Source organism: Prionailurus viverrinus, chromosome B3 (assembly GCF_022837055.1).
Source record: "Prionailurus viverrinus isolate Anna chromosome B3, UM_Priviv_1.0, whole genome shotgun sequence".
Classification (NCBI taxonomy): Eukaryota; Metazoa; Chordata; class Mammalia; order Carnivora; family Felidae; genus Prionailurus; species Prionailurus viverrinus.
In genome coordinates this window covers 119,161,576-119,188,983 of record NC_062566.1, presented here as the reverse complement: position 1 = coordinate 119,188,983, position 27,408 = coordinate 119,161,576, and the positions used below count along the sequence as shown (strand labels likewise).

Sequence of the window (27,408 nt, the reverse complement as noted above, 5' to 3'; positions counted from 1 at the left end):
TCCCTCTCTCTCTGCTCCTAACCCACTGGCATTCTGTCTCTGTCTCTCTCAAAAATAAATAAACATTTTAAAAAATTTTTAAAATAAAATAAAATAAATGAAAACAGGGAATCGGGCTGGTGAGGTGGAATTAGAGAGGCATCCATGAACACATTTGCATTAGTATCTTTTGGATACATCACATGAGAATAATAATGCTTGCCTCAAAAAGGTTTTATGAATGTTAAAGGAATGTCTGTAAACTTTCTTGGAAGGAGAGTTTTCTGCTTGTGACAACATGCACCATACACGTGATAAATGCACATCCCTATTACATGAAAAGTAGAATTGATATTCTGTTTGACCCTCTAGATTCACTCTGCACCCTACCCTGCTCTCTGAGATGCTCATCACTCTGGGTTGCATCAAATATGAGGCACTGACAAGAAGCTGGGAGTGAAAAACGTGAGACGGAGGTATTAATACCCCTGTTTTCCTCTCATCCAGTATCCAGGTCGGTGGCACCTAGCATTTCTCTTATGAAGTTTGCAGATTCTGCTAGGAAGTCCTCCCCTATGTATAGCCCTAGCTCGCTATCTCTTGGTTCTAGTAACTGTTCCCCCCTCCTGCCCCTTTCAGGCCTAAGGGAGGTAACAGCTGAAAGGGTGCTTTGTCATACCTTATTGGCTGCGCTGCCCACAGACCTGCCCTGCCCACATCATTGTAAATAGGTCAACTCTCATCATATTACCCTGTTTGAGTGTGTCACCAGTTTCCCTACCAGGACTCTGACCAATAAATGCAAAAGGGAAATCAGTTTGGGTGTTTTCCATCTATGAATTCTTTGACTCAGCGTGGAAAAAATTGGCACACAGATACTCTAAGCCTCATTTTCTTTGACTGTAAGCCCCCACAGCCATAAGAAAACAGAAGTCTAGAGGTGGTGTAGGTAGTAGGGGTGTGGGTTGCAGAAGTCTAGAGGTGGTGTAGGTAGTAGGGGTGTGGGTTGAGGGGTGAGTAAGCAATGTGGAAAATTGAGCTACTTTAAGAAGATCCATCCCTCATCTTTAAAATGTAACATTCTAGTGGCTTCTGCTGCTTCAGAGGCAACAACAAACTAGTCTTGGCTTGTATGACTAAAGAAAGTTTTCCTTTCACTCAAATTACCCACCAGACAGTACAATAACTGAGAAATTCCTTTTGTATCATATTGGCTGGCTCCATGTCGGTGTGGAACTGCTTATGATTCTTCAATTAAAACGTACATCCAGGAATTTTATTAAATCATTTTGTCTTGTTATGTGGAAATATTCTCTGAAGGTTACTTGTGCCCTCTGGACTTTTTAATAAGTGAAGAAAAGTAAGTTTAAGTGACATAGCTATGGTTTTCAAAACCCATTATCAGGGAAAGGAGATCAATGTATTTTTATATGTTTATTTTTAACTGAATGAGACGTGCCCAATTACTTGTGATTATGAAAAATAATTCAAAGCAAATCCCACCCAGCAGCTATGGAAGATTTTTTTTTCTTTTTCTTTCTAACCAGAAAAATGATTTGCTGGACCTATTCTCAGTAGCTCAATTTAATCTCACTGGTGAGCAATGACCAAATTTAGGAATTAATAATGGATAGGAGAAGCGGTTAAGAATTCTTTACTGACCTTTCTTAACAAAGAAAGGTCTAAATGTTTATTCTGACAAGACAAGTTTTGGTATTATTTCCTTACTATTACTTATTATTTATAAGCTGCAAGCTCTGAGGAATGGAACTGTTTTGTTATTAGACTGAATTCCTAGTGCCCACCACAGTACCTGGCACCTGGAACACGCTGAACATACATTTATTTATTGAATAACATAATGAAGGAAGGATGAGTTAATTTCTAATTAATTTCAAATCCTAAAGGATTTGATCCTCCTGTTGAAGAGAGAAAATTGTAATTAAGTCTTCACTTGCTTCTATTATTTCCCTATAACTCATAGGACTTAGCATTACATATGGGATAATAAAAGCTTATTCATTGGTTAGTCAAACATTTGTTGAGCACTTACTATAAACAAGATACTGTATTATGCATTATAGGTGACAATGAGGGCAATTAGGCATGGATGCTTTCTTCTGAAGGAGCAGTAGCAGGAATGAAATATAAAGTACTGCCCTACAAGGAAGCACATTCTTTGAGTACTAGAGAAGACCAGCTGAAATGTAATGGAAGTGACCATGAAGGACAGCTGACATTTGTCTGGAGTTTGGGGAACTCAGGAAAGACTTCAGAGAAGAAGTGGCTTTTACACCTGGACCTTGAAGGAGTAACTAAATTTGAGCCTTCAAAGAATATCAATTACGATACTCATTCAACACCATGGAGTTTGCAAATGAGCACTTTCACTATTTACCTTCATCTGATCCTCAAAGCATTCCACAGGGATAGGTATGATTGCCTCAATTTAAAAAATTTTTTAATGTTTATTCATTTTTTGTGGAAGACAGACAGATAGCATTGAGTGGGGGAGGGGCAGAGAGCGAGGGAAACTCAGAATCTGAAGCAGGGTCCAGGTTCTGAGCTGTCAGCACAGAGCCCTACATGGGGCTCAAACCCAAGAACTATGAGATCATGACCTGAGCTGAAGTTGGATGCTTAACAGACTGAGCCACCCAGGTGCCCCGATTGCCTCAATTTTAGAGACCATTAAATAACTTAAGAAAATTTAAGATATAAGTTTGTTCAATCCAGAAAGTTATCAAATGAATGAATCTCTCCTTCCAGGAGTTCTAGGATAGACAACACAAACTGTACTTGCAAACTTTGGATTTGAACCAAATGTTCTGAATTCCAAGTGAAGAGAGATCTTTCAGCTACATCGCATTGTCCTCTTGGGGAGGATCTTGAGGTAGAAATATCCACAAATTGTATAGTAGGCCAGTGAGAAAACAATGATTTACTGAAGTTCAGTGCAGCAGCAATGAAAGTATGGTTTCTTACAATATAGCTCCCCTGGAGTGGCTGACAACAATAATAATAGCTAACATTTATTGAGTGCTTTTTATGTGGAATGCACTATGCAAATCCTTATGTGCATACTCTCTTTTAATCCACAAACAACCCCATGTGGTAGGTGCCATTATAAACCTATCTGTACAAATGAGAAACACTTGGCTCAGAATAATTAATAACTCGGGCAGAGTCACACATTTGATAAGTGACTACCATTATTAACAACCTTTTGGTAATGCAACCAAACCTTTAATTAAGAAGACGAGCAATTCACAGCCACTTCTTAATAAATTCTACACGTGAAGAAATGTTACCTGGTATCTAAGCCATTAGGGGTATTGCTGTGTCTAAATAGTCATCTACTTATTTCCATCTTCAACAAATTTGTTCTGCCATATGTAATCACTATGCAATATCCAAATATGTTGTCAATCTAATTAGGGGATTTCAGCTACCAATGCAAGAGATTAATAAGTCTGTAGATACATTAACTTGTATTGATTCACTGGAAAAGGAAATCTGCTTTCTCCCTTTATGTAGTTATAGTTCCTCAGGGCTAGCTTACCTCCTTTATATCCAGCCTGACATTCACACTTTCAAATTAAGTCCATGGCACCGAGGTTTTAAATTTTCCCCCTCTTTGACTTTGAAGACTCCACTCCATGATAAAACCAAACACACCAATTACTTTGGCTTTGTTTTTGTTTTAAAAGATGTTTTGCTTTTGTCATTTGACATCTGAGCCTTTAACAAAGCCAGGCTTTGCTGATTTAATGTGATTTGGGTCAGAATCAACCCTGCAAAAGTAATTCATTCTTAAGCAAAAGGAATGAATATTAGCTTAGAATGCAAAGAGTGCTGGACTGATTGGCTTAAGAAACGGGGTCCAAGCCTAGTGCTGCCACTTGCCAACTGTGAGACGCTGGAGCAGTATCCTACTTCTCCTCTCTACCTCAGTTGCCTCATCCATAAAATAATGGAAGGGGACTAGTTGTTCTCTATTGCTCTATAAAATATGAAATTCTACCATTCTAATGCACACAAACCCTTATGCACCTGCTCACTTACTCATTCTTTCTTTCTAAAGATAATTACTGAACGCCCTCAATGTTGCAAAAAGTAGAGGTAAATTTTTTTAAGCACATTCTCTTTTCACAAATATAACTGGGTTGAAAGACAGTGTTTTAGGAAAAATCTCACAGTATTTAGAATAAAGCACATTTAAAATTATTTATTTTGTTCTTTTATTGGGAAATGTTTTAAAATGGGCTGAGAAATGGTACTCAAGTGGAGAAATGTATCTTTAAAATAAAATCCTTACCACAACTTCCCAAACTGGAGTCATATATATTCTATAATTTCTCATTTTATAGTCTAAGAAAAAATGAATAACTGACTTCCAAAATGTATCTTTATTAATAGCAGTGTATGTTTTAAGTTTAAGAACTATGGAGTATATTTAAAGTTGATGTAGCCTATATCCTAAAGGCCATTTTATACTATATTCAAGAAATTATCATGCTGTTATTTTTGTCTTTAGAGCAAGCTGCTACTTTAGCAATTAGCAGTCCATAAAAATGTGGGCAATTGGCTTCCTCCAGACTAATTAGCAAGTTTGCTGTGTTCCTGTCCCAGCTGGTCACGCTCTGTCTTTTAACTTAGCTCAGGCCTACTTGTTTTGCCAGTTCTAGAACCTTTTAAAGTTTGTCAGTACTGACAGATATCTCAATTGGCTTCTGACTTAAACTCTTCAGCAAAACAACTTAGCCAAGCTGGTGTAGCATTCTCAACTCTTGCTTCCTGTTCTCAACAGATGCCCAGGGAACTCCCTACCCTCTTCAAAACTCCTTAAGGATGTTCATGCAGCTCAGGAATTTCCTCCATGACCCATCCCCCTGCTCCAATGCTCAAGTCTCTGCTCTCTAAAGTATGTCTCACGGTGTCATTTGTGGATTCTCACTCTTGGTCTTGGCACTCTACTGTGACAGACTATCAGGCAGCTAGTTTTTCCACAAGGTGACTTTTCTTATATCATTCCCTTGAATCAAGCCACTCATCAATGACTTCTGGCATTTTCTTCCATCAAGCCCAGGCTCCTGATTTAGAGCCCCATACTTGACCCATGCCAAATCAGTTTTGGAACATGCCCCTGACAGTAAATGGATAGGTGGAGAGTGAGCAGCAGCATGGAGCAAACAGGAAAAATGGAAATAAGGATGTGGTCCAGAGTCAAGGCAGGTATTCTGCCAACTGAACAGATCAGGCTCAAAAGTGGATGTGATTCTAGGGGAAGGTAAAGATGGGAAAATGGGACCAGATGTGGTATATCTACAGTGAGGGTTGGTATGGAGTTTGGGGGTAGGGGTGTGGGATAGGAGAGTGGTAGAAAATGGAAGATATGATGAAGAGGAATAACATAAAAACTTGAAACTCAAGTAGCTGCAGAGGAAGAAGCCAACAGTAAACAAGGTTATTTTGCAACAGAACCCTAAAAAGATACAGAATTGGAGGCATCACATATTGCTGAAAGCAGAGATGAGAGGTACGACTGAAAACAAGAGTACTGGTTGGAAGCCTATACAAGGATCAAATAGCCCTACAGATACCCTCTCTATTATAGCAAGGAAATGCATGCACTCAGAGACTACAACTGAGGAGAGCTTTGGATTTTAGGACCCAGGCTCAGGCCTTGGCAGGGTTGTGGAGTGATAACGAAAATAGGAGGATTACATGTAAACTTGTACACTGACCCCTGAGAACAATCCACCTATCCTAAGCTCCTTTCCTCCTCTGATCTCAAGCACTGCCCACCCACCTATAGAAACAAAACATTCAAACACAGAGAAACCGAGTTATATCTAAGAAACAATTATTGGACAAACCAAATAACTTGAGAGAAAAGATCCACAGGCAATGACATTTTGGAAGGGTAATCCCTTGATAAAGTGGCTAGTTCCCTACCTATTTATGCTCTAGTAAATTTCATTAACTGATTTAAAAAAAAAACATAATTATACAGCTTCTAACTAATGTGTTAGACTTTTTATCATTGGGTGAAAACGGCCACAATTTGCCAGAAATTGTAAGATAACCTCTAAGAGAACCATGAGAGCCAGGGACTAAGATAAATAGAAAAGAAAAAAAAAAGGAATAATTAAAAAAAGACACAGTGCAAGGAACAGAAAAACAATTTAAAAAATCTCATTCTTAAGATGCTAACAGAGATAACTTCTATTAAGAACCACAAACTAAATGCTATTAAAAGGAAAAAATAAAACACAAAGCTCTTAGGAAATAAAAATATACATTTATTTATGTATATTTGTTAGCAGAGATTCATTCAATTGAAGGACTACAAGATAAAATTGAGGATATTTAGAAAATAACAAAATGTCTAAAATGGGCATTAATATATAAAATGTCATGAAACTTATACAAAAAAATTGTACTGTAAGTGCATAATTTAGAAATATGACAGTAAAATGAAAACAATTAAGAGTTGAAGGTGGTATCTCTCGATTGAGGTGGAGAAGGATCAGATCGATATTTCTTCACCTTATTATTTTCATAATAAACTTTGCAGGGATATTTTCATATATTTGTGTGATAACTTGTTAAAAGAAATACAAAAATTTAATTGAAAAAAAGACAGTGGAGATTTAGTGGAACCCGCCCACTACTCTGTACCTTGGGTGAGATAGTCAACAGATTATAAGTAAACAGAAGTAGCTTTTGTAGAGACAGCTTTCAGCTTAACATAGAGAACAGACCTGTGATATTATAATATAATAAAAAGTATATATTTGATCTTTGAACCAAAGTATATAGATCTTTGAACTATATACCAAAAGTATATATTTGATCTTTGATCTCTTATAATTCCCTGAGGGAAGGGGTGAGAGAACACCTTTTGTTGTTTATAACAAACCCCTTTCAACCAGACTTTATGCTAACAAGTTGACTCCCTAAAGAAGGGGGTTGGTTGCCAGGGGAACCAACCAGGTGATTGTAGGTTGGAACTTTCAGCCCCCCCCCTCCAGACCTCTGAGCCTATCACCAATGGCAAATGATTTAACCAATTGTGCCTAAGTAACAGAACCTCCCTAAAAACTCTAAGCAAGGACTCTGGAGAGCTTCCAGGCTGGTGAACAAACCAGCATGCTGGGATGGTAGTTCATCTGGATAGGGTATGGAATTGCTCTATTGCCTTGCCCCATGTACCTTTCATCTAGCTGTTCATCCGTATCCTTTATTATATCCTTTATAATAAATCAGTAAATGTGTTTCCCTGAGTTCCATAAGCCATTATAGATGAAGAGAGGGTTGTGGAAACCCCTGATTTATAGTCAGTTGGTCAGAAGTGCAGATGACAAATTTGGACTTGCAACTAGCATCTGAAGAGGGGAGTGATCTTGTGGGACTGAGTCCTTAACCTGTAGGGTCTGCATGAACTCTAGGCAATTAGTGTCAGAATTGAGTTAAATTATATGACACCCAGTCAGGGCCCATCAAGAATTGGAGAATTGCTTGGTGTGGAAAACCCCACACATCTAGTATCAGAAATAATTGTAGAGAATACAGTTTTTCCTTTTTGAAATTAAAAAAAAAAATTAATGTTTATTTATATTCGAGAGAGAGAAAGAGACAGAGGGAAAGTGGGGAGGGACAAAGAGAAAGGGAGACAGAATCCGAAGCAGGCTCCAGTCTCTAAGCTGTCAGCACAGAGCCCAACATGGGGCTTGAACTCAGAAACTATAAGATCATGACCTGAGCCAAAGTTGGATGCTCAACTGACTGAGCCACCCAGGTGCCCCCAGTTTTTCCTTTTAAGACCAAACTTAACAATTTAAAGCCTGATAAGATAAGTAGAGGAACATATCACTGGATTAAATAGAGACTAGATGTCCATAAATCCACACCAAAATTTCTAATGGAGAGGAAGATTGGACTTTCAATTTCCAAAATTCCTCAATTCCATTTAGGGGAGTCTTGTTGACTGAGACACTTCCGTAATACTAAATATTCAAAGGGCATAAATCAATCCACATGATTCTTATTGAATGAAATAATATCACAAATTTTAAAATGGACAAAGCAAAACATTTTAAAACCTCAGACAAAAATTTTAATCTCTAAACTAAAGGCTTATATTTACCAAAGGAGATTTTCATTAGACATAAGAAAGACAAATATTTTGAAGATAAAACACATGAACAGGAAGACTGTGAATTTTACATCACATGATTATTTAAGAAAAGATGATCATCTCCCCCCCTACCCCCCATCTAAGGGTAGAAAAATAAGGTAAAGGAGACATTAACTTATAGTGGCATTAGTTGATAGATTGCAAAGGATGTCCAGAATTTACTTACAGATGTGGAGAGAAAAACAAAAGATATTTTTGTCTGCCTGTGTTCCAACATTGTGCGTTTGTTTCTTTATTTAATTGTGTCTCACACACAAATGGCCTAGATTTAAAACAGCCTGAGCCGGCAGATAATGGATCGAAATCAGAATTCTGAACTGATCACTGTCCTTCTCAACTGTTGCCAACCTCATGGATTCAGATAACTTCAAAAAACATGACTCTGTCTACTTCACCAGCTATTTGAAAATAAAACATTTCTCCCTAAAGGCATTTTGCCAAGTCATTGCAAACTGGTATGTCTACAGCAGTATTCTAATGCTAAGCCAAGATCCTTTCTGGAATAAGGTAAGACAAGTAAGAGAGAAGGCAAGAATGAGAACAGAAGAGATTCACCATCTACATCAAAAGCAGTTACCACTTCAGCGTTACTCAAGAACACTCAAAACCTACTCCATTTTTTGGTTCACTCCAGTGGTCCTAGTTAGAAACTCTGAATACCTCTTTACCCTCGGTGGAATCAATCAGCAATTAAGTCCTGTCAATTCTTAAACCTTCTTCGCATTTCAGTGCCATCTAAATACTCCTAACTTACTGTCCCTGTTTCCAGCTTCTTCCTCCTCCTATTTTCCAAGTCTTTCTTATTTCCAGTACTGAAAAAGTTATGCTAGAAACTTTAATCTTTCTTAATCCCCGTTATTCCTCCCTACATGACAAGGTATACATTTCTTAGAAAACCACATGAGACACTTCCTCACATTGTCTTTACCCTTCCTTCCAGCCTCACGCTCCTCCACCTACCCATGCAAATCTATTTTTCAATCCGTTCTAAACTGTCTATGCAACAGGCAGAATACTGAGATAGGGCCTCAGATCTTGGCCCTGAAATTTATGCCCTGGAGTAATCCCTTCCTACCCCATTGAGTGAACCCAGAACTGCACTTGCTTTTAGGCAGTACCCACTTTGTGGCAAAGTGATAGAATACCATTACCATTATTATGTTATGGTATTTGGTAAAGGCAAAAGGATTTTGCAGATATAATTAAAATCCCTAACTAAAGACTGTGAGCTAATGGAAAGAAAAAATATCCTGCTTGAACCTGACCTGAGCAAGCTAGCCCTTTTTAAGAGGGCTTAAGTCTTCCTTGTAGGCAGAGACTTGAAGCAATAGACACACCCTCTCTTCACTGAAGGTCTTGAAGAAGCAAGCCACCATGAATACTACAGCAACAAGGAATAAATTATGCTAACAGCTTGAGAAAGCTTTAAAGCAGATTAACCTCCAGATGTAAATTACATCATTAACCTCCAGATGTAAATTAAGTCCAATGAAAACCTTGATTTCAGCCTTAAAATCAAGGTGAGACCATGAGCAGAAAACCTAAGCAAGCTTACTTGGACTTGTGACCTATCTCAGAAACCTGAGATAATGAATGAATATTGTTTTAAGCCACTAAATTTGTGACAATTTGTTGCTCAGCAACAGAAAACTAATATACTATGCCATTTGATGTTATACTTCCTTGTCACTTCTACACTCGTTGCCCTAGCAACTATCTACTTATTCATGTTATTCCTGTGATCAGATCAACCAACATTTGTTGAGCAACTATTACATGCCAACCATTGTGCTTAGTGGGAACACAGGATAAATAAGATACAGTATGCAATGGTGTTCTAAAATCAGGGAAGTGCACCTGACCCAGTGGAGATCTGAGATGGGAAAATACGTCAACAACACAGGAGACAGGGAAATCAAACGATGTATACAGAATTTATCCTATCAGAGATGGTACAAAAAAGAGGAAAAGGCATGAAGGCACCAAACGGAGAGTAATGTTCTTGAAGTGACAATTCCACAGCATAAACACTAGCAGGAGAGGACACTTAGAGGTGGGGAGAGTCCACACTACAGAGAATCATGGTTTAGATGTTATCCTGTGAACAAAAGAAGACCTCAAAGCTTAGGGGACATGTGCGAAAATGTAAGGTTCTAAATAGTCTGGTTGATGGTTTTGAGGGTGATATGCCTGCAAATGTGAGCACCAACAAGCCAGCCTATTTTAAACAGAGATGATGAGGGGCGCCTGGGTGGCGCAGTCGGTTAAGCGTCCGACTTCAGCCAGGTCACGATCTCGCGGTCCGTGAGTTCGAGCCCCGCGTCAGGCTCTGGGCTGATGGCTCAGAGCCTGGAGCCTGTCTCCGATGCTGTGTCTCCCTCTCTCTCTGCCCCTCCCCCGTTCATGCTCTGTCTCTCTCTGTCCCAAAAATAAATAAACGTTAAACAGAGATGATGAGAACTCCATGTAGGTCAGTGATGAGTAAGAAGTACATAGAGCAGGGAAATGATTAGAAGTAAACTGGCAGGGGCGCCTGGGTGGCTCAGTCGGTTAAGCAGCCGACTTCGGCTCAGGTCACCATCTCTCGGTCCGTGAGTTCGAGCCCCGCGTCGGGCTCTGTGCTGACAGCTCAGAGCCTGGAGCCTGTTTCAGATTCTGTGTCTCCCTCTCTCTCTGACCCTCCCCCATTCATGCTCTGTCTCTCTCTGTCTCAAAAATAAATAAAAAACGTTTAAAAAAAATTAAAAAAAAAAAAAGAAGTAAACTGGCAAATCACCTGGTAACCGACTGGATACCTGAGAGGAAGAGAAGTGCCAGGTTTCTGGCTTTATTTAGTTTAGTGTTCAAATGTTTTCACAGTGCTTCCCCTGCCTCCCACCTAGTTCCAGAACCCTAGGCACTACCATTGCCCCCTCCTCCACATTCATTTTACCATTTCAGTGTGTTACAATGATTCCTTTCTCCCTTCATCTTCCCCAAAGAATCTCATCTGTTATGTGTCAAAGCAGGACCTGTGGGACTCCAGTAACTAGATCTTTGGCTCTGATTGCCCTCAATCAAGCTATTCAACAAAATGCCATTGTGATGCTAATGGAGTATGGGGGATGCCCTTCCTTGCAAAGCTGTGTTTCAAGTACAAGTGCTTGTACAAGTGCTAACTCCCTCTAGCCATGCATTTTACAACAGGGCTTGGCTGTACTTTCACTAATTTTTATGTTCTGTTAAGGACTTGCCTGTGTACAGAGTTTTAATGATAAAATCATGTAGGCCATCAACATAGTTTTCAGGTCAACTAAGATTCTGAAAACTTCCTTCTTTAGACCACCGGCAGCGGTCTCAGCATTGGGCTGAGAATGAGAAGAAAAGAAAGTACAATTGGTCAAGCTACTACTAAGCCTCAGATGCTGGGCTGGGATCAGAACTTGTCCTAAATTGCCTGGGGAAATTTAAAAACAGTTTTGCCTAGCACTAAAAATAAAATCAGGACTGTGGCCCTTTGATCAATAAGAATCTCTAACACTGTCTATGAATACAGAATATCTCTTTTTAAAAAAGAGAGAATTCAAGATAGTGATAACAATTTGTCCAAAATCATAAAATAAGGAAAAAAAAATCCATTTTCTACAGAGGCCAAAAATATACTACATTTGGAGCAAAGACATTTGTGTTCCAGGACTTTCTGACAATTTTCGGGACCTTTAGGTATTTACCTAAACCATATTGAGCTTTGGTTTTATTACTTGTAAAACAAGTGGTGAAAAGTCTAAGTCACTCCCACAGTTACTGCGGTCATAATAAAACCTTAGTACATGTGGAAGCACTTGAAAACATAAAGGCCAGGTATGCTTGTGAAGTGGTATGACTGTATTATTTGTTTTTATACTCCCGCATCTAGGAATCTGTGATGTCTAGAACATCGCTCAATATCTTTAATCGTATAAGGATAACCAGTCCTGTGGGTTCTAGAAGATATGATAGGTTAATCAATCAGCAAGAACACTATTTCATTAAGCAGCATTCCTTATGAGCTCTGTACTATTTTGCAGTCTAATCAAGAAAATGAATGTAGACTTCTTATGTTCCCCGCCAAGTGCTAAAAATGCTAAACTGTGTTCATTCATCATAAAATTACAATATGGCCCTGTCATTAGCGGGTTAAAGATAGCTTGTGTCACTGCTTCCAGATTTAATCAGACTTACTAATAATCATTTCTAAGCTCAAGGGTAATGATACATATTCTACACAAAATAATGCTGAATTTTCATTAATGCCTCAGGGATCAAATGATTATAGCTATCACGATTCTAATTTAGCATAATCAACACAAAATTATTTAGGGTTTGTTGGCACTTTTTCAGTGCGATGACTTTTTCACTGTGATGATGAAAAATGATTTTTTTCTCCCTTTCTTTCCCCAGAACACCTTCCCCTTGGAGTTATACTACCCTGGACACACAAGAACAATTGAATCTCAACTTTAAAGCCAGCACAGACTTAGAATTCTTAGGACATCCACAATCTAAACATCTGTATAACCAGAGAGGCTCTGAAATGCCATTACTCATTTTGAAAAACAGACCCGATTAGTTCCAATCTTTTGGTAATTTGACTATAAATCTGGTGATAAATTAGTTGCCATTTGGCTTTTTCGCCTCCCTGATTCTAACATTATGCACTCTCATTAAAGAGCAAGGGTCATTATGGAGGTCACAATGGTAACATATTTGATAATATAATACTATAATGTTCTAGTTTAAGGGCTCTGAAATTTCCCCATTGCCTAAGAAGTACTGTTCTAATTGACATCTCTCACTGAATGAATCAATGTTAGTTCTGTCCATAAAATAAAACCTCTGTGTATTGACTCTTACCTGCCTTATTATAAAGTGACATCGATAGCAGTTCCTGGGAAAAACTTAAATCCCTTTTGTTGAATTTCAAAGAACCCAATTTTAGAAGTATCCACTTTAATATACTTTAAACTGAAACTAATTTACTGGAGTTTTTGTTAAGAAAGAATGATTTTGAGAAAATCATAAAGTATAAATCTAGTTTGCTTCCAATAGATACTTTGATAGATATTTAAATTAAAAAGTTACTTTTATGAGCTATATTTACATTTCTAGAGGCTGTATTCTTTAAAAATGACTTACTAAAGTGGTTCATTTCTCTATGCATAGCCTGTGTCAGGCTGTCACCTCTTATTCATCAGTATTCCTTATCTCTTACGCTTTTCAAAGTTCTGTGACTTTCAAACACATTGAACCTTCTTACTTTTACAACTTCACTATCAATCATTATTTTACTCATTATGTCAATATCACATTATCTGCCTACTGAATTTTAACCGCCATATTAAGAGAAATAGTAGTCTAATATATTCCAAATGTCACAATGATGGCACAGACAACAGATCAATTGTAATCAACTGGCTGATTGAGAGTTAAAAATGGTTTTTCATGAATCAGTAACCACTACCTTCCTGTCTCTCTCCAGAGCTCACAACATTTTAAGTTGCAACATTAAACCGCTGCCCTGTATGGAACTGCTACCAACTTGCTCTCACCAAATGTCAAATACTCATAAGGAACAGAGGACTTTAAATTTTCCATATAGTTTAAGATCAAATAAAGCACAGAAACAGTAAGTTAATGATTGATGATGATGATGGTGATAATTCACTTTCATTTAATGCCTTCTAGATGTAAGTTTCTTACTAAACTTAAAGTATATACTACCTCATATAACCCTGATAGCAATCTTCAGTTTGAGTATGTTGTATTAGTTCGTTTATAAGTGAAAAAAAAAAAAAACATAGATTCATAAACTGAAGATTTACTCAAGGTTTATTTTATTTATTCATCCAAGGCTAAGGGTTGTTAGATCTAAAACAGTAATTAGACTGCTTGATGCAAAAGCTCAGATTCTTAATCACTCTGGTTATGTCATTCTTCTTAAATTACAATGGATGAAATTACAGAATGATGTATAGGTGGGATACCGTGTAAAACCCTGTCCTTATCATTGACTGACAACATCAACCGAACTCTAAATGTATGATGAGTCTTCCTATTAGCAAGGAAGAGAGCTTCCTAAAAGAGGCTAGAGGTATTTAGTAATGGAAGGTGTCCATCTTATTATGATAATAATTAAGTTAATTTACCAAATTCAAGGATACCCACAGGAAACCACTTATGTTTATGTTTTTTTCTATTTTCAACTAAATCCGAACTATCTTAAAATTATTTGACAACCTACACTTTACCAAGATTCACATTTTATATAAATATTCCATCAGTTAATGGGGCGCCTGGGTGGCGCAGTCGGTTAAGCGTCCGACTTCAGCCAGGTCACGATCTCGCGGTCCGTGAGTTCGAGCCCCGCGTCAGGCTCTGGGCTGATGGCTCAGAGCCTGGAGCCTGCTTCCGATTCTGTGTCTCCCTCTCTCTCTGCCCCACCCCTGTTCATGCTCTGTCTCTCTCTGTCCCAAAAATAAATAAACGTTGAAAAAATAAATAAATAAATAAATATTCCATCAGTTAAAATATTCTTACACATTGCATTTATGATGATGATGATGATGATGGTGAGAATAAAACAGAAAAAGGAGAAGAAAAAACAAAGGGGAAACAGGAGGAGAGGAACAGTAGTGGTACAAGGAGAAGGATATGGGAAAAGAGGAAAAGGAGAAAGACCATGCTTATTTTTTCAATTTTTATAGATGATTAAATGAATTAATGATTTAAAGGTAATTGTTTAAACCTATATTTTTATGGATTTAATTTTTTTTAATTACATCATAATTGAAGGTAAAATCAATTATCACGTTGTTTCAGGAGACTTATGATCCAAGGTACTTTTGCAGGAGGCTCTGGGTATGAAGTTCAATTGATATGTGGTTAAACATGACTTGAATATACTAGTTTAAAAGGTAGGACGAGCAGGAGTCATGTATGGTTGCTGAGATCATTAAATTAATCAGAGCAAATAGTATGGGTAAACAAAGCTAGTAGATAGTAGCAGGTCAAACAAAGAGGCTAACGGTGTTGAATCACCAGAAGATGTTCAGCCCCTTGGATAGTTATTTGGGGGCTAAGCTGATAACATTTTAATTACAGACTTCTAACTTCAAAATCTCAGACTAACCCAGACTTTGTTTTCTTTCTGAAACCTTCTTTGACTATTATGAAGACATAACCTGTTTTAAACCAGAATTAGTTCATATAAATTCAGGTAATCAGTTACTTTCCTTGTCAGACTGGAAGACACTGTCTTCTAGACTGACTTGGAGACCCATGGGGATGCCCATGGTTTTAACAGATCTGATGAGCCAAGTAAAATGCTTCATCATCTTGCATTTTGGTCAGGAGTTCAACTTAGGTTTGGGACCCTTTATACAAATCACAAGTGTATTATTATCCAGAGAGGTGCGTTAACAGTGATGTTCGTGAATTCAAATTTATAAACTTCTCCACCATAACAGAGATCATATACACCTTAATCCAGTTTTATAAGCAGATGTCAAAGGTGTTTTAGGCCTGCAAAATTATATTTTAACTACCTACATATCAGCAGGGGCCATCCATACTGACCAATTCCATTATTTTCTCCAGCTGCTTGTCTTATTATTTGTATTTGTTGAAAAAATGTATTTCTCAGTAAATATATGCTCAGAATCCTATGTTACATCCATTTTTGCATAGGCTTTCATAACAGGGAAAGTCTTATTCATCTATGTATACGCAAAACCTAAGACTCTATTTGGCATATGGTAGGACATTGGTAAATGGTTGATGAACAGATGAAGTATTAAACAGGTAACCATTCTCTAAAATCAATAAGATTATATAAGTACAGATTAAAGAACAAATCAAGTCAAACATACAAGAGAAGTTAATTGTGATGCTTGATAATCCATCTATCATTTATCCAAGTTCTACAATTCTAAAGAATCCCCTAGGGATGTACTGTTGGTATAGAACATTTTACTGACCTGAAGCTAAATTAACTGGTCCCTTAAAACTATGTGGACATTTACAAAGCTTTTATCACTAATAAATCTTCATCTGCAAATACCCATTCTCTAAACTTCTCTGGCCAATCTATTCTTCACATTTGCCAAACTTGTTCATACCTCACTAAGTGTGCTTTTGGTGTGTATACCCTCAGCTTTAATCAATCCTCTTATATATATTCTCATGTCTGTCTACTTCTCATTCAGATCTAAGTTAAATGTCACCAACTAGAGTGTCTCCTTAAGTAGATAATATAAAATATTATTCCCACCCCATCCCGCTATAACATTGCTCTGCTTTATTTTCCTCATGGTGTTCATCACTAACTTAAACTACCCATTTAATAGCTTTAACTTCTTTATTGTTTCAGCTAGAGTGCAAACTTTAGTTTGCCTGGAAAAAAGGACTTACCTGTTTTCTTCACTTAAGTATCTTCAGTGCCTATAAGAGTGTCTCTCAAAAAATATTTGTTAAATAAACCTACCCTATATTGGCTTTACAGATTGAAAAACAAGTCTAGCACCTAGAAGAAATGAGGAGATGTAAAGCTGGTTGAATTAAGAGGAAGTCTGAGTGAGACACTTGTTATTCATGGGAAAAACATAATACTAGGTTTTACGGATGACAGGCTGTAAGTACGTGTTTGAAAGTGCACGTCTGAAATAGAACTATCCTACAACCCAGCAACTGCACTATGAGGTATTTATCCAAGGGATATAGGAATGCTGTTTTGAGGGGACACATGCACCCCAATGTTTATAGCAGCACTATTAACAATAGCCAAAGTATGGAAAGAGCCCAAATGTCCATCGATGGATGAATGGATAAAGAAGATGTGGGGCGCCTGGGTGGCTCAGTCGGTTAAGCATCCGACTTCAGCTCAGGTCATGATCTCACAGTCTGTGAGTTCAAGCCCCGTGTCAGGCTCTGTGCTGACAGCTCAGAGCCTGGAGCTTGCTTCAGATTCTGTGTCTCCCTCTCTCTCTGCCTCTCCCCTGCTCATGCTCTGTCTCTCTCTGTTTCAAAAATAAAAACTTTAAAAAAAAAAAAGAAGAAGAAGAAAATGTGGTATATACATATAATGGAGTATTACTCGGTAATCAAAAAGGATGAAATCTTGCCATTTGCAACTACATGGATGGAACTAGAGGGCATTATGCTAAGTGAAATTAGTCAGAGAAAGATAAATGTCATATGATTTCACTCATATGAGGACTTTAAGATACAAAACAGATGGACATAAGGGAAGGGAAGCAAAAATATTATAAAAACAGGGAGGGGACAAAACATTAGAAACTCTTAAATATGGAGAACAAACAGAGGGTTGCTGGAGAGGTTGTGGGAGAGCGGATGGGCTAAAAGGGTAAGGGGCATTAAGGAATCTACTCCTGAAATCATTGTTGCACTATATGCTAACTTGGATGTAAATTTAAAAAATAAATTAAATTTTTTTAAAAAGTGCATGTTTGAAACAGAATTAAATTCAAAGACTGCTTCCTTAAGGCTAGACACACACATGCACACACACAAAGAACACTCAGATTGTTTCTTTTTTTTTTTTTTTTTTTTTTTTAATTTTTTTTTTCAACGTTTATTTATTTTTGGGACAGAGAGAGACAGAGCATGAACGGGGGAGGGGCAGAGAGAGAGGGAGACACAGAATCAGAAACAGGCTCCAGGCTCTGAGCCATCAGCCCAGAGCCTGACGCGGGGCTCGAACTCACAGACCGCGAGATCGTGACCTGGCTGAAGTCGGATGCTTAACCTACTGCGCCACCCAGGCGCCCCTCAGATTGTTTCTTTATGACAACACAAGATCATACTCTTCTACTTACAACATAAGCATGACATAAGAAAGGCTTCTGAGAAATGATAAGTCACTGCATCTGTTTTCTAAGTTTGTGTTATTTTGATGCTTATGTTAATGTTATCAAAACAACTCACAGCAAACTTTAAGAAGGCATGAAATCTGTTTGTTCTTCAAGAAGATTCAGCATGATTCCAAGAAAGAAAAAACAAAATCTTTGAAAGCTTCATTCAGTTAAGACCAAAAATTCTAATGCTTAAATATTCATCAGTATTTAGTGATACATAAGGCAACAAATATAAAGAGTATAAGGTTTCAGAATTCCTGGCATAAATCTGTTTGGTTTATAAAAATCAAGTCACAGTAATGAAGCCTGTGCTTCTGTGATTCCATATAACCTATAAAGTAACTGGTGAAAGTTATATTCCATACAATATAACTCACATTTTCTATCTGAGTTATAATTCCCATTTATAATTACAGTTAATATAACTCTCAATTCTGCATTAGCTTTGTAGGAACTTATGCAAATGAGTAGGAACAAGTGACAAGATAATACCTGAAAATATACACAACACACATACATCATGATCACCTAGAACAAAGTCATCCACATAACAATTCAGAAAATGCTAACAGTGATGATGTTATGACCCAATTCCACTTCTCTCATGAAAAGACAGGTGTCATAATTGTCATAACCCAAAGTGACAATTCTAAGAGATTAGTGTGTAGGTGGTGGACAGAAGCTCCAAACTCTAAAATTTATCCCAACAAAATACTAGAAGAATGTGGTTAGGAAAAATATCTACTTGCCTCAACTACCAAATATATGGCAGTTAGTACATGGGAGATTAGTTTTTCCCCAAGTTAAGGGTTATGGAAGGTAGCAGATGTATAGAGTGGAAGTTAAGCGTGAATTTGAATCTTGACTCCACCATTTAACAGCTGGGGGCACTGGCAAGTTACCTGATCTCTTTCATTCCTCATGTGTATAATGGGGATAATAGCAATACCCACAAAATAGCTAATGAATAGTTTTAATGAGAATTAAATGTGACAATGCATGTAAAACAGTGCAGTATTTTGCACATAAAACATTTACACATAAAATACTTTATACATAAAACAGTTAATAAATGTTAAATGCTTTACTAATCATATCGCTTGGCACTGAGATTTTAATCTCAGAACTAGGAAGAGCATATTACTCCTGAGCATCCAACTGGATCGTACTTTCAAAGAGAAAGATATTAAGTACACACATTCTTTCCTATCAGAAAGTCTGAATTTTAAGAATTTTCCCCCCTGAATTTTAGGATCTTAATATTTGTGTATGATTTTCAATGGCACCTGCTTCTCAGAGAATCTTTCCTGTCTCTTTCAGGACAAATGGATTACTTAACTGATGATGGTAGGGGGCCAGAGTGAGAAAAGGAAACGTGTCCGAAGTGACCCTGTATCTTCTTCACTCTGTCCACAGTTTACCGACCAAAGTATGCGGAAAAGGAAAGCAGTGGTAAACAAGTATTTAGTGAATAATGATTGGGTGCTGAAGCAATATCCATATACTTTGGGAGATAACATAGATAAGACAAGACCACAGTCCCCAAATAAGCTTATGATTTTGTTTTGGGGTAAGTACTAATATCAACAAATAAAGTGGTAGGCAGAGAAGTGCTATAAAGTGTGTGTGGGGAGATCAAGTGAGAAGTATTCCATTGTCTTCTGTCAACAATCTCAACCTAGCTAGAGGAGCTCAACCACACGGGGCTTCTATCAGGTAGATGTAGGTAAACTGTGGGCTCCCTATGCTTCATCAAAATGGAAAGTCTACAGAGCCACATTATGAATGGAAGAGATGGCAGCACATTATTATCAGCTTTTGGGTTTCCTTTACACGTTACAGACTTATATAAGCCAGATTTGATCTTCTGGATCATTCATGCTTTTGAAAAATGTAGAAAAATATACACATTTCTAAAAGAGCACCAAAGACATGAAACACTGAATACTTGGAACTACAAACTTTGAGGACCTTACTTAATAGGGAGAAAATAAGCTCACATACTTGACTTTAACTTTCTCCTCAGAACAAACATTTCAAATGCACTGGCTAAGGAGTCATGTGGAGGAGAATAAAGGCTCAATCAGAAACTAACAACAACAAAAGAAGTCCTCCAGAGACCTGAGTCAATCAAGAATTTAAATGTATGCAAAACCAGATATGAAATTCAAAGATCAAAAGTCATAATGATAGAGAGTAGAATTCTCAAGGAATGGAAGCATTTATACACCCCAGATGAAGATGACCATGTACTCTATTAGTTTCACTGAAGTCCTACTGGTCTCAAGATTGTAAATGACCTAATAAAGGGAAACTTCGAGATTCCCACCCCCCAGACAACTTCTATCTCTGCCTTTCTCTTCAGAAGGGCCTCAGTTGCTCTGGTGAAGGGTAGAATGTGATTCCAACATCTAGCCAACCAGGCTGAAACACCACCCCCACACATATTCCTTACCACCTACTGCCCCTGCCCCTTTACTCACTATCTGTATTCCCAACCCCGGGAAATACCTCATTGTCAGAGCTCCAGGTACACATGGAAATGTGTTGAAAATGGTCACTAAAGTTTTAATCCCCTAGACAGGCGTTAGGGCCATGGTCAAAGGCTGCCCTGTCATTGACATCTGCTCTCCCACTTCCTCAGCTCAGACTTTATCAGCACCACTGGCCTGTCACAAGCCTTCTGTAGACGGATGTCCCATCCACTTCTAGGAGAAGGAAATGGATCCAGGGTATATACTCTTTACCACCAAGGGAGTCTACCTGCAAGCTAGTTTTCTGGTGTACTTACAGAAACCTTTCTTCACAAGTTTACGTTCTTTTCATAGCATTCTACCTCCTATATACAAAATCCCAAGCCATCCAAAATCAAAAGTCTGAGTAGGAGAAACTAACTCAGAATCTTCGGAAAGCATACTGCCTACAAGTTTGATTCTGTTTGTCCAGCCTCAAGAACCTCCACTATACTTTCCCCCTTGCATCGCTCCATCTACTCTTCTTGAGGGACTTCCGAGCCAGGGAGCTTTTAGATTAATTCTTAGCTCTACCACTTACTAGTTGTAAGTGCTGAACAGAATATCTAACCTGTGAGTCTCAATGACTTCATCTGAAAAGAACAAGAGGAGGACTGCATATCTCACAGTGTTGTTGAGAGGATTAAATGAGCTAATGTATATAATCAAATAAGCAAGCAAAGGACTCTAACACTGTAGGTGCTCAAAAAAGGTTAATTTAATTTATTCATTGTTGGCATTCCAAACATAACTGTTAGATTGAATTGGACTAAGTCCACCTCCCATTGAAATGCAGCCCATCCTGGGGAAGAAGCTAGCAGATGTTTTTGTTGATTAATTGACATGTTGCAGAGAGTTTCGTGAAATGATGAAAAGTAAAGCTAGGAAAGAGAGCTAAAATCACTGCAGAAACTACCTACAGTAGAATAAGGTCCAAGAAATGATGACTAAGCCAGTGGAAGCGAAGCATGTTTGACAAGGCTAAAGCATGTGTTATGGAAACTCAGGACAGGATGAGTGCCACTAAAAATTAGAAAGGCCAAATTTGGCTGATGACAGCTGCCAAGGATATATGACAACTAGGAAATAACAACAGAACATGTAATCAGAGGATGTTTGACCTTGGCTAAGTGGATTATTGCAACAGGTATAATTAAAGGCCGCCATATGGACTGTAGACTGTAGACAGCTACAAATCGGACTATGATTTCAGAAGCATCAAAAGGAATCTTCTGCCAAACAAATACCTTTCTCACCTGCAGCCTAAATGCTGAAATTATACTCTTAGACTGTATCACTGCTGCAATGCCTTAAGAATACTAATAATGAATTGCTTATTATGAAACAGCTTATTATACTATTTTCCTACATCAAACTTTTATATGGGGAACAATAGGTAATAAATGAGGATCTTGGGTTCTAGGGAGACAAGAAGGAAGGGTAGAAGTCAGGGTAGTGACAAAGCAAAGAAACAGATGTGAACCTGAGAAGCTGTAGGCTGGAAAGACAAACTGCCTGTCTCATTAGTAGGAGTTACTCTGGGAAATACATATTGCCAAAATTCCAGAGAATGAGTCAGTCCTCAGACATGGACTCATAGAAGGTGTGTGTTAAAGTTACACGTGTTTTATAACATAACACTTTAAAAAATGACGACTGTTATAATTGCCAACAAATGTTGATCAGTCACCATACACTTGGCCCTTTACAAACTGCATTATATACACTATACCATTTATTCTTCACTAGTGCCCTATGAAATAGATGTGTTTTCATTTCCATTTTATTTTACTTTTATTTTAGAGAGGGAGGTGGCAGAGCGAGAGACAAAATCTTAAGCAGGCTCCATGATCAGTGCAGGGCCTGACATGGGGTTCAATCCCACGACCCTGGGATCATGACCTGAGTTGAAATCAAGAGCCAGATGCTCAACCAACTGAGCCACACAGACACCCCTTCATGCCCATTTAAATCTGAAAAACGCTCAGGTCTGAACGGATTAGGTCACTTCTCTGTAAAATGGCAGAGCCAGAACTATAAATTTCACCTCCATTTGACTTCAGAATCTCAGATTTTAATCACCACAACAGGCCAGATGTTATAACAAAGGAAAGCAGACACATATGAACCCAAGATTCAGGTCTCTACAATGTCACAGGCAACAGAATGAGAAGGTGGGTTCTTATGGAACCAAAGATTTCTCTTCCAGTATGATGATAACAACAAAAGTGCTTTCAGACACTTGACTTATAATCAGAGTTTCTGCACTCAAAGATAAACTATCAGTATGGGCATTTAGGCCCACACTGTTAGAAGAGCAAGCTAATTTATAACCATTGTTAATTATAGAAACGTCACATGTTAAATAATGATACAACAGCAACAAGGATAATAAACTCTCCTCCACTAGGAAGAAACGGACTCATGCATTCAATTCCAGGCTTACTTTCTCAGAGTATTGACATATTAACAATGATGAATGTGTAAGCAAAGAGGTATAAATCTGAGCGCAGAGACTTTGAACATCAACTACAAAGAGGTAAGATGATCAAATACTCTGCTTTTGCCAGATACCATTTCATATATTCACTATAATAGTCCATCATCTTCTCTGAGGCAATGAAGTTGTTCGAGTTCCTGTGCCTGCCCTGTTTCTTTCAGTTGCACCCAGCTGGAAAATAATTTAATTTCAACATATTAAACAGGAATCTGTCCTTCAGTATCTTCCTACAAAATAAGAAATTGGGGCTTATTACTCTACCCATGTTTAAATACCACCCAAAAACTTCTATTTTTTTCCTGATAACCAAATTTCTGGCCACTTCCCAGCCTCAAAGATGATTTTACAATTGATATCTGTACACCAAAATGGTAAGAGATTTAAAGTAAAATCTGCCTCCAATCTTCTTGTTGATACTAATCCTGTACAGTTTTCGAAGGAACATTCTGAGTTGCGATTTTGCTAAGGGCTAACATTTCTTCCCCATTTCCCTCGTTTCCTTCCATTTAGAGAGACCTCCCATCCGAGTAACACTCTGGCCTCTCTCCCCAACTTGATTCAGATTGTTGACTGAGATGACTGGTAGAATCTGGGAGACAAACTCTCAGTGACGCCAACACACCTACAGAAAGCATACTCTCTGCTTTGATCCTTCTTGGAAGTTTTGTAAGGGCAGGTGCCCAAAGAAGGAACTGTGTTTTAACTTTGTCTAATTCTAAAGTGTACCATTAACAAGAATGCTTGGGTCTAAGGCTGCTTAGGCTCTACAACACAGCCTTTTATAAGTGATGGACTCAAGCACTTGTGTCTGAAGACTGTACTGCCTTACAAGAGGCAAATGCGTGGATCTCTGCCCAGCTCCAAATTCAATGGCATCACATTGGCAGCGAGAATTTGACCAAGGTGGGAGTATTTACCTCACAGAAATCCATAAACACTAAAAGTCATCTTCCTTCTTCCCAAAAAATGTTAAACAATTTACCAGTACATCACCAAATGGAAGACAAATCCTGATCGCCATCCATTTAACTCATGTGTTTTTCTCAACTGATAATGAACTGAGTAGGGAACACCATTTATTACACTGCCCCAGTCCCCAATAATTTCTAAAAGATTTTCTACTTCCTATTTCTCCCACTCATCAGGTTAACAAAAGGTTTTTTTTAAAAGGGTCTCTGTCTAGCTTTTTATGTCTCAGCTCCAAAAGAGATTAAATACAAAACCTTGAAGAATGGTCAACTTGTAAAGCAAAATCTACTGTTCCTTAATAACTCTTCTGGAAATTGTTCACAAAACTTGTTTCCTTGAATAAGTAAAATAGAAGAATTTTAGTTTTCTTCACTTCCTCTCATTCTCTCCTGAAATATTTTATGTGATTTTTTAACTTTAATGTGTAGCTGCCTTTTTATAAAAGGTTTGTTCACCCCTGAAACATCAGAAGCTGCAATTGTAGCACATTCTACATGGCAGTGATAGCATTGGTCACATGATCTAAATGTGACCTCCTCCACCTGCAATTCTGATGGCTTCCCTGCTCAGTCTCCCACAGGGCTATAATCAGAAATTTTCATCACTTTATTTATAAAAGAACATATAACACTTTAATTAAAACAGCTACATGGAAACAGCCACTGGTATTAATAACATCTTGAAGCAACCTTAATTTTTTAAATTTTTTTATAATGTTTATTTCTGAGAGAGAGAGATAGAGAGAGGGAAGGAGGGACAGGGAAAGAGAGAGAGACAGACAGTGAGCAGGGGAGGGGCAGAGAGAGGGAGACAAAGAATCTGAATCAGGCTCCAGGCTCTGAGCTGCCAGCACAGAGCCCAACACAGGGCTCAAACCCACAAACCATGAGATCGTAACCTGAGCCAAAGTGGGACTCCCAACTGACTGAGCCACCCAGGCGTCCCAATTCTGAAGCAACTTTAAAAGAAAACCTTGACTGAAATGGATACAGGTAGATACCTAATGTTTACCTTTCTTTTTTAACTTTTGTTAAGAGAATACACCAAATCTTAATCTATATGCAAATGTACTATGGTTAGTTTGACCCTCTGGGGTAACTTGAAATCACTAGAGACTTCATCATACACAGTGTCTTGGAGAGAATACTAAACGGGTAAACACCCGAGATATTAGCCTAGCTTTGTCACTGAGAGACTACATAGCCTTGGCTGGGTTTTATAACTATAGTAGGCTTGTCCTCTCACCTTTAAAATTAGTCTACAAGGTTTCTAGGCCCTTTCTGTTCTGGAAAAACAGGAGTCGCTCTCTAAGGTCTCAGCGGTGGCCTACCACCTCTGTCTTAGCTACAGGCACGTTAATGTAACCTGCCACACATTGTTTGAGTTAATTAAAGGGAAGTCATTACATTTTGCCTTTTAAACCTTTCTGAGCTCCAAGTTCTTACCTCCCTTCTCCACATGTGGCACATAAAAAATATAGTGCTATGCTACAGGGCATCATTGTGCCTGTTCTCCCCTAAACCTCTGCTGTCAACATTTCTTCCCCACCCTTTGCTTCTCAAATAATTAGAATAGGGCGAAATGCACTTAAAGTCTGTGTTCCCTGAAGCCTTCGCCCCCTTTCACACTCAGGATGAGATTTTTGTTCAGTTTTCTCAGAGCAACTTCGAAGAGCTGACATATTGGCTGAAGACCCTCTGCCTCTCTCCACCCCCTATCCCCCAATTCCACTCTTTCCCTTGACGCACTGGAGAGGAACAGCTTGAGATAGTTGTTTCAATTATAGGCTGCATTAATTAAAGTGACGGTGTTTTTTTTTTACATAGAACAGAACATTTTGAACCAAATTTAAGCATGGTTTTTTAACAAAAAATGTAAACTTGTGTCATTACTATCCGCACATCTCAGTTAGGTTTCTGAGGGTCATCATGGATTTTTTTTTTCTTTTTAATGACAAAATCTCTAGGTTGGAGGGCCTCTGGGTACTACCTCATCTAATCACCCATCTGATTTATAAATCTCTATAATTTCTCTGCCAACAGGTCCTTCAGCTTTTGATTATGCACGACAAGCAGCTGGAAACTCACCATCAGCATGAGAGGCAGCTTCAGGACAACTGAGACTTTCCCTGTACTCAACTTCTACATGTTGGATCTAGACAATGTTTGCATATCTCTCAGTCTAAAGATACATTCTATTCTTATCCGAGTTTAACAGATGGGGGAAAATGGGCACAGAGAGACTATATAATTTGCCTAAGGACTCACACAAGTGTCAGACCTGAATTTGAACCTAGATTCACCCCTAAAGTCCAGAGGCTACACTTTCTAGCTTCATGATGAATACTGAAAATGTCCCATTGATTCAATTTATATTAAACCACTTATTTATGTAATTCATTTCTTCTTCATTTTCCAAGTTTTCCCTGCATGTTATTATTTATCACTCTCTACTCTGTCTTGCTACTGACTTCAAGAACAAAGCCATTCCTACTCCCTTGGCCTGTAAAATAAGAACATTCGTCTCCATTTCCCTCACTTATTCTAATCCTACCCACCCTTCAAGCGCTGGCTTAATGTCACCACCTGCAGGGACTCCTCCCAGCTACTTGTCAGCAAAGAAGTCTCTCTTCTCCAACTTCCTTTTGGCAATGGAAACAAATACCTTACTCACTCTTGCCAAATAATTACCTTTAATATCTGGATTCTCAATTTGACTGCAATCTCACCTACAAAGTAACTGATAGTGCCCCTGTAGGCCTATAGCAAGAGTTCAACAGCTGAACAGCTTCAAAAGATGACTCTAATACCTTACGGACTCTTCCATTTATTTTTAAAATGTTTTATGGTGAAAGATGCGCCCATAACCTACTTGTAATCTGGAATACAAAAACTATTCTGAAACCCACCCAACTAATGTTGACATTTCCTTCTCTACTTATTGGATGTGCTTCTGACTTAGTGGATGCGCTTCTGCAAGGCGACCACCAGAGGGCAGGCTTTCCTTTCTTTCCAAGGCTATCTAGCACCTGAACAAGAAGCCCTCAGAAACCTGGAAAATCTACTTTGCCCAAAAGCTTCTTTGTGACATTCCTTCATCCATACATCCAACCATCCATCCATCCATCCATCCATCCATCCAACTATGCCACAATATGAAGCACCCAACATCTAGTCTCCAGACAGGAGAAAATACCTGAACACGCTCCATCTTATACCTATTCGCCAAATCAGCAAGAATCCAGGAGCAAGAAGGAAGGGTGTGTGTGGGGACAGTAAACCAGTAATTCAAACCAAAACCCACATTTCCCCCTCCACATTCAGCATGGTAACTTCATATTGCAGTAGGGCTAAG

At 38.3% G+C, this 27,408-nt stretch overlaps 1 protein-coding gene and 1 long non-coding RNA gene across 7 annotated transcripts in view; one reads left to right on the top strand and one right to left on the bottom strand.

The window, feature by feature from the left end:
* Positions 1 to 27,408, bottom strand: part of NRXN3 (neurexin 3) — a 1,506,001-nt gene that overhangs the window by 897,056 nt on the left and 581,537 nt on the right. The gene's annotated exons all lie outside the window — the stretch shown is intronic.
* Positions 7,082 to 19,504, top strand: LOC125168608 (uncharacterized). Its single transcript, XR_007153219.1, has 3 exons — positions 7,082 to 7,163; positions 13,680 to 13,826; positions 19,393 to 19,504. It is a non-coding gene; the product is annotated as an uncharacterized LOC125168608 (long non-coding RNA).